The sequence below is a fragment of the Mustela erminea genome, chromosome 7, assembly GCF_009829155.1.
Source record: "Mustela erminea isolate mMusErm1 chromosome 7, mMusErm1.Pri, whole genome shotgun sequence".
Taxonomy (NCBI): Eukaryota; Metazoa; Chordata; class Mammalia; order Carnivora; family Mustelidae; genus Mustela; species Mustela erminea.
The window spans coordinates 103,598,217-103,605,973 of record NC_045620.1 but is presented as its reverse complement, the minus strand read 5'-3'; the positions used below and the strand labels follow the sequence as shown (position 1 = coordinate 103,605,973).

The 7,757-nt window shown below is 42.6% G+C and overlaps 1 pseudogene; it reads right to left on the bottom strand.

Annotated features, from left to right (window-relative positions):
* Positions 1-2,569: 2,569 nt before the first annotated feature.
* LOC116596454 lies at positions 2,570-7,281 on the bottom strand (annotated as a pseudogene).
* Positions 7,282-7,757: the final 476 nt, after the last annotated feature.

Sequence of the window (7,757 nt, the reverse complement as noted above, 5' to 3'; positions counted from 1 at the left end):
AACCATATTTCTTATATTAAATTTCATTTATGTTGGGATAAATCACATTTTGTGAATTGAGTCCTACTCTAAATATATCCAATCACCATGGAGAACCCAAGAATTTCAGGGCACAGAGTGGCCACAATTTTTTCTTTCACCATCTCACTAAAGCAGCTCTTTTTCCCCTTTAGTTTCCTCATAATCTTCACAGATATCAAAATTAAATTTCCCTCTTGGAGGGTAATCTCACCCCTGAACAGAACACATGTAGGAAGTAATAGAACCCAGACAGCTCACCCTCCCGACCCCAATCTTCCATCTCCTCCCCCATCTGCTCTTACCTGGGACCCAGAGCATCATCAGCCCCAGGAGCTGAGAAGGGAACCTCATTTTGAGAAGCTGAACTGATGACTCCTAGTAAGTAAAAACAAGCTGAGAGCTGACCTTTATGTCAGATTTCCAAGGCAAGGTCTTCCCCAGGGGACAATATGCAAATCCCGTGGTGGGTGTGGCAGAGTGGAAAGGGCCAAAGGCTGGGTGCAGGTACCTCTCCTGGGAGTGCAGTAACTTAAAATGCCTGCTGTGTTTGGAGGGATACTAACAGGGACAAATTCCTTTCTGCCTGTGTGGGAAACAGGATCTCTCTGCAATAATCAGGATCTGTGGCAGGACACAGTGCTCATAGCCCTGCCTTCTGAGACAGCTCCAGCGACCCTGATGATACAGGCACGCATGTCCAGAGTCCATTCTGGGGGTGAATGGCCATCCTGCCTGGATTCCTGTCAGCTAATGACCAGGAGAAAAAAGGTCCCACTTCCACTCCAGCTGAGACTGGTGATCTCCAGATCCCAGGATGAACTGGAGATGGTTCAAGAGTCTTTGGGATTTGGTGCTTTCAAGTTAATCATTTAAAACAATTCAGTAATAATTTAAAATGAATTAAACTCATCCTGGGACCTCCTGTATTATACTCTATGTGAAGATGAATGTAAAAAACCTACAAGGGTAGGAAAGAATCTCACTCACAAGTAGAGAAGTCATAGTCCTGAGGAAGAGAATAGGGACAGAGACAGAAATTATGTTTCAGAATTTATGCGGTGAGGATGCCCTTCGTGGTAACCATTTGTTACAATCTGGTGAGTGTCGATCATACTTCTCTCTCTCTCCCCAGAAAGACACACAGACAGACATTCAGACAAATAGATACACACACATACTCCATAACAATAAAGAAATTTCTTAGAGAAGCACTTCCTAAGAGGATGGGACAGAACAATAATATTTCATTTTGTAATGTTTGCTTCTACATTACCTTTTTCCTATGATGCTCAGAAGGCTCCTTCCCATATAGAAGCTTCCTCATGATGTGTAAACAGTTGCTATCAGGGGTTCTGGTTCCTTGCTAGCTCTATGAGAAGTTGTGTTTCTCCCTTTGCTTTTATGCTTGGCATCCACAGCCATAACTCTGCAGTTCAAGAAGAGATTCTATAGGTGAGAATAGCAGGAACTGGGTAACCGTTTAAATGTCTAGCGGTCACCTGTACCCATGACAGACATTTTCTGGGGTCTTCGGTGAACCACAGTCTTGTGGAAGAGGGTGCAGGGTCAGAGCTGCTTGGGGCACCAGTTTACCAAACATCCTTCATTACAGCTGGGACATAACCTGACGATTTTGCGTGTGTCAGCCTGATGGAGGTGTTAGTTGTTTGTGAGAATTATATCTACATGTATGTATATTATACATATATATACATATATGCATGTGGACATACATTCACATATATATGAATGGATATGTATGAATGAACTTTAGATTTAATCACATTTAATAAGTCTGAATGATCTACGCAATTTGTCACTATTACTCAAAGTAATCTCAGTTACATGTCTCTACAATGGGGTAAATTTTACACATTTAATTCAAATATTTTTAAACATTTCTTTGTTTTGCATCTTCTTATAATGGATTTCCAAGTATTCCTTTTTATGCCATTGGGTTTAATAAAAGAGATCAATTTTTATGTGAAGATGTGTAAAAATTGTAATAGTCAGATTTTACACACTATTTTAACAAAACAGTCAAAAACTTAGTGGCTTGTCATACTAACCATTTGTTTCTATAGTCATTGATGTTTAGGGTGACAATAATTTGGATAAGGTACACAGGGCTCAGCTGTGTGGTTCTTGTGCAGGGAGATGCATGGTTCTTTAGCCTACGGATTGTGGTTGATCTGGGACCAAGTGAGAGTGTGGTGACTACTCATGGCACATCATTCTCATGGCAAGCTTTAGGAGGGTATAGAAGCCAGAAAACAAGCAAGTCTAAGTCTAGTTATTCTGACAGAATTGCATATAATTTTGATTTATTCTTACTGTGGTCTTTGTAATTCTTTAAATTCTACAAATCATTATTCTATTTAATTTTTAAGATACATGATTATGTTGTTTCCAAATAGTTATATTTTTTCAATATTTATAGTCTACAAAGAAGTTTGTAATTTAATTTTATATGAATTAGAAAGTTAAATTGGAGGGGTTTTCAACATGTGGCTTTAATTGAACAGAAATGAAAACAGAAAATTAAAGAGAGACTACTTTAGGATAAGTAAAAATGTTGTACAACAGAGCATCTTAAATCTCACACAGCTCTCCTGCCATCTTGTGAAAATGGAGAGCCATGTGAGCAGGTGTCAGGTGGAGACAGTTATTTTTCATGTGTCACAAGCTTTCAGGGTTGTCGTTGATGCTCTCATTAACAGAGAATTTTAAGCAACAAGGTATTCTTATATTAAGAAAAAACAATGCTTCATCCACATTTAGTTTTTTTTAATCACGGAAGTCCTTCATTGTCAAGTTATTTCTATACACATGACAAAATTTCCTCATTCTTCTGTGCCCTCAGTCACTTAACAAAATCTCCTTGTTAGAATTCAGAACTAATGATGGAGGCTGGAAGCATGTTCAAACATGTTCTGGGGCCTTCCCTAACTGGCCAGCTTCTGAGAGATGTAAAAACAGTGACCATCTCAGGCTGTCTTCTGTCAGCTCCCCGTCACCACCATCACTTCTGGAAGCGCATTTCCCAGAGCCCCCTTTCCCTATGGTTCCCTACAGAGTTGCTCACAAGACACCTTATCCTAGATCTGGAGGTCAGAAGAGGAGGATTCAATGTCTTCCATCAGCACCTGCAGGCAGGTGAGTGATGAGTGAGGGACCAGAGAATCATCTGGGGAGGGGCTGCGGCGGCTACAGCATCAGCCGCTTCATCCCTGGCTCTCCTAGACAGGCCTGAGGACCGTGTGGTTAGGCAGCCTGTATCTCCAATGGTATAAATTCTCTGACTTACTGGGAATCACCGAGAAATCAATGTTTCTAATGTCAATCTTCCTTATTATATCTCAAGGCCTTTGAAAGAGTGACGTTCAGACATTACTTCATTATAGGAAGCAATTTGTGCTTGGAATACCTAGAGTGGCTTCTCTTTTGTTGTACAAACTCCAGCAGATGCCATCACCCAGACTCCTCAGGTGTAATGATCTGGGGGAAAGGGAGTCAGTCAGGGGGCCGAAGAGCCTCCTTGCCCTTCTCCCAAAGCCTCCAGTGATGTCCAAAGTGGGGCTGCCACTGAGAAACTGTCTGAGCAGGTGCAGGCATCAGAGGAGCAGCAGGGGCAGCCGATCCCCTCACATCTGCTTCCCTGGTGGTTTATGCTCTGACCTGTAACACTGTGGGCAGGTAGCTGTTAGACTGCAGGCAGTAGTAGGTCCAAGAATCTTCAGGCTCCAGGCTGTTGATGGTGAGGGTGAAGTCTGGCCCCGACCCACTGCCACTGAACCGTGATGGGACCCCAGTTTCCAACTTGATGCTGCATAGATCAGGAACTTAGGAGCTCTCCCTGGCTCCTGCTGATACCAGGCTAACTGCTTGTTAATGTTCTGACTGGTCCGGCAGGTGAGGTGACTCCTTCTTTTGGAGCCATGGACAGGACAGCAGGAGACTGGGTCAGCACAATCTCACCATGGGAGGCTTAAACCAGAAAGGAAACATTAGCAGAACCTCAGGATATGTACTTGGAAGTCACCAGTATCTAATGAGTTAGGACAGAGAATACTACTCATTTTTAAAATAAGCCAAATTCATCTGTGGAAGGATTCCCAATGAAGAAAGAAAATCAGGGATGGAAAATCATACCCCCACTTTAACCTCCTTTGTCTAAATATTCTCACCTGGAACCCAGAGGAGCAGAAGGCCAAGAAGCTGTGATGGACTTACCATCTTGCTGCTTTTGATGGGTCCACTGTGTTCATGCCACACACCCAGAGACTCTGTTACAAGACTCTGAGAGGCAGAAACACTTAAGATCTAAGAGGAAGAAGATATGCAAACTATGGGGCATTCCAATTGTTTAAGTACTCAAAAATTAAGTTTGTCAAAAGAATCACCCCACCAAGACCCATTCTCTCTGTGTGTGTTAAGTCTCCCTCTTCTGGCCATGTGGAGGTTTTTTTTTTAATTTTTAATTTTTTATAAACATATATTTTTATCCCCAGGGGTACAGGTCTGTGAATCACCAGGTTCACACACTTCACAGCACTCACCAAAGCACATACCCTCCCCAATGTCCATAATCCCACCCCCTTCTCCCAACCCCCCTCCCCCCAGCAACCCTTAGTTTGTTTTGTGAGATTGAGTCTCTTATGGTTTGTCTCCCTCCCAATTCCATCTTGTTTCATTGATTCTTCTTCTACCCATTTAAGCCCCCATGTTGCATCACCACTTCCTCATATCAGGGAGACCCAGCAATTGTATGTGGAGGTTTTGAATATGCTTACCCCCTGCTGGGCCAACTACAAGGTCTACCAGCAGGGGGCATGGCATGTGATGTAATGTAGTCCTCTGGTGGAATTCCCTTTCACTGGCAGTGAAGAGGCGGTCACATCCTCAGTCTCGGCCTAGGACTATGTTAACTCCCTGCTCTCTGCTCCAGTGTGTTGTATAAACATCCCCCAGAGGGGCGCCTGGGTGGCTCAGTGGGTTAAGCTGCTGCCTTCAGCTCAGGTCATGATCTCAGGGTCCTGGGATCGAGTCCCGCATCGGGCTCTCTGCTCAGCGGGGAGCCTGCTTCCCTTCCTCTCTCTCTCTGCCTGCCTCTCTGCCTACTTGTGATCTCTCCCTCTCTCTCTCTCTCTCTCTCTGTCAAATAAATAAAAATAAATAAATCTTTAAAAAAAAAAATCCCCCAGAGCATCCCGCCAGACCATACTCTATCAATTATATCCTGTTAATTGCCCACCATGAATGAGAAATAGTGAGGACTTCGCTAACTTGCAAAAATACATGTGTTCCAACAGTGGGATGCAAACCCTACAAAAATTCATGTGGCCCCCTTCCCTGGTAGCTATGTCAGGGGTCCAGATATCTGAGGAATGCAGGCAAATCATCTCTGAGGTAAAGGACAAGTACTTGTAACTTGTACCTCTGACCACTGAGGTTGAAACACAGCCCCTTGCTGAGTGTTGAGTGTTGAGACAGCACAATCCACACTTGGATAAGCTACACCATTCTGTTTTTCAGCCATTTTCGAAGTCACTCAAGTAAAGTGGGTGCAGAGCCAGGATGGGCTCTGTATCAGGTTTAGGTCATGATGCAAAGGGCCCTATCATGTGGGACCTAAGACCTCTCTTATTGTTGTTTGGTTATTGTATCTGTGTCTGGGAAGGATTGTGTGCACACTCTGGCAAGCCCAGTGGAAGAATCCTAGCATAGACTTCCGGGTTCCTTGGCAAGACTTGGCCCTTCTCTAAAACAACCTATTCACTGTTCAACAAGTAGTTCCCAGCATAGCTCAGGCCCTGTTAGACCTGATTACAGCACATTAATTAACTGTGTGACAGAGCTGTTCCTCCTAAATCAGAAATGTCAGACACACCAGGTTGTAAGATTGGGTGGAGCCCAGCAGCAGTCAACTCAGGAAGAAGAAAGTATTTAATTATTTAGTATTTAGTATTGGACCCAAGCAGATTTAGTGGGCACACTTAATTTATGGGACAAGAGTTTCAGATCACCACAATACTCACCACTCTTGCCCAAACACCCCTGCATGAGCTCCTATTTCTAGCCTCATGAGACTTTATATTTAATGCATTTTCTTATTTCTTATCTTCTTATTTCTGCATTCTTGTTGCTCCAGCCAGGAAGGCACTGCCTTTTCCAAAATTAGCTAATTCCCAGAGGCAGTAAAAGACTTGCCCAAGGGCATAGGTTTGATATGCAAGCCAGACAATCCTGAGCCCCAGTCCTTACTCTCTTCCTTTCAATGAGACCAGCAATCTGTGACATTTCCTTCTACCCAAACCCCCATGGGTACCAGAGGACAAGGGGCACAGCTATAGTCTGCAGCCCGCTGAAATTTTCAAACTCTCCAATCTCATGTCTAAGTAGCTTGTTGCCTTTGCTTCTCCATTACTTCTCATGAAATATGCAATAAAAAATACAAGCCAGCAGTACTTCTCTCCATCTGCTCTTTTCACCTTCGTACTACCTGTGTCGCTGGGTGGCATGCTGTGTGTTCCGTTTCCAGGGGACTATGCATATAATAAAAACTCCTTACTGCATTGTAATAGCTTTCCTATCTTTGTTTCCTAAGACATCTGATTAAAGACACAGGCCTGCCAACCGGCTATTAGCAGAGCAAGGACTCCAGATTCTGCCCAGGTTCGCATGATATGTTCATGTAAGGTAAACTGGACAGCTCCCACACCATCCTGCAATGTCATAAGATGCTTAGTTAGTAGGTGCTCAAAGAGCCCAAATGGTCATTGACTTAATGAGGCTGGGGAAGTGGCCTGAAGTAAGGACAAGGATGTCCTACGGGGTGCCTGGCTAGGAAGGGTCTGGAATGAGGAGAGTGGAAGAAGAAAGGAGGAAAGACCAGAAATAACCCAATCTAAACCAAAAAGAGAAACTAAGCTCAAAACAAAACAAAACAAAACCCCCAATTCAAAACCAACAACAACAAAACCCCACAGTATCTGGGATACATGGGGCCCAATAAAATATCTGACATTTTTGCCACTGGAATCCTAGAAAGAGTGGGGAGAGAGGATGGAGATGAAAAACATTTTGAACGAATAATTGTTGGAAAATTTTCACATTTAGCAGACCCCCAACAGCATAATCGTGAAGAATATATGTCAAGACTCATCGTACTAAAATTTCTGAGCACTAAAGGAAAAGGGAAAAAATGTCATAAGCTGAAAGAGAAAAATCACTTACCCAGAGAGGAAAACACCTTGAATGGCAGAGGATTTCTATTCAGAAACCATGTGGACCAGAAGGAAATGATGTCAACATTTTTTTTTCTAGATATAATTGACATATAACATTGTGTAAGTTTAAGTTTTACATAATGTGATAATGATCTTTTGTTAAATGGTTACTAACATAAGGATAGTTAACGCAACCTTCACTGCACATACTTATCTTTCTTGTTTTACTTATTCACTTTTTGTGGTGAGAACATTGAAGGTCTAATCTCTTAGTAACCTTCAAGTACAATATAATACTGTTAACTACAGTCTCCGTGCTGTACATGAGAAATTATTTTATATTCAGAAGTTTGTACCCTGTGATCAACATCTTCCCTATTTATCTCACCACCCAGTCCCTGGTAACCACCAATCGAGTCTCTGTTTCTATGTATTTGGCTTTTTTAGATTCCACATGGAAGTGATATTATACATAATATCTTTCTCTCTCTTCATTATTTCACTTAG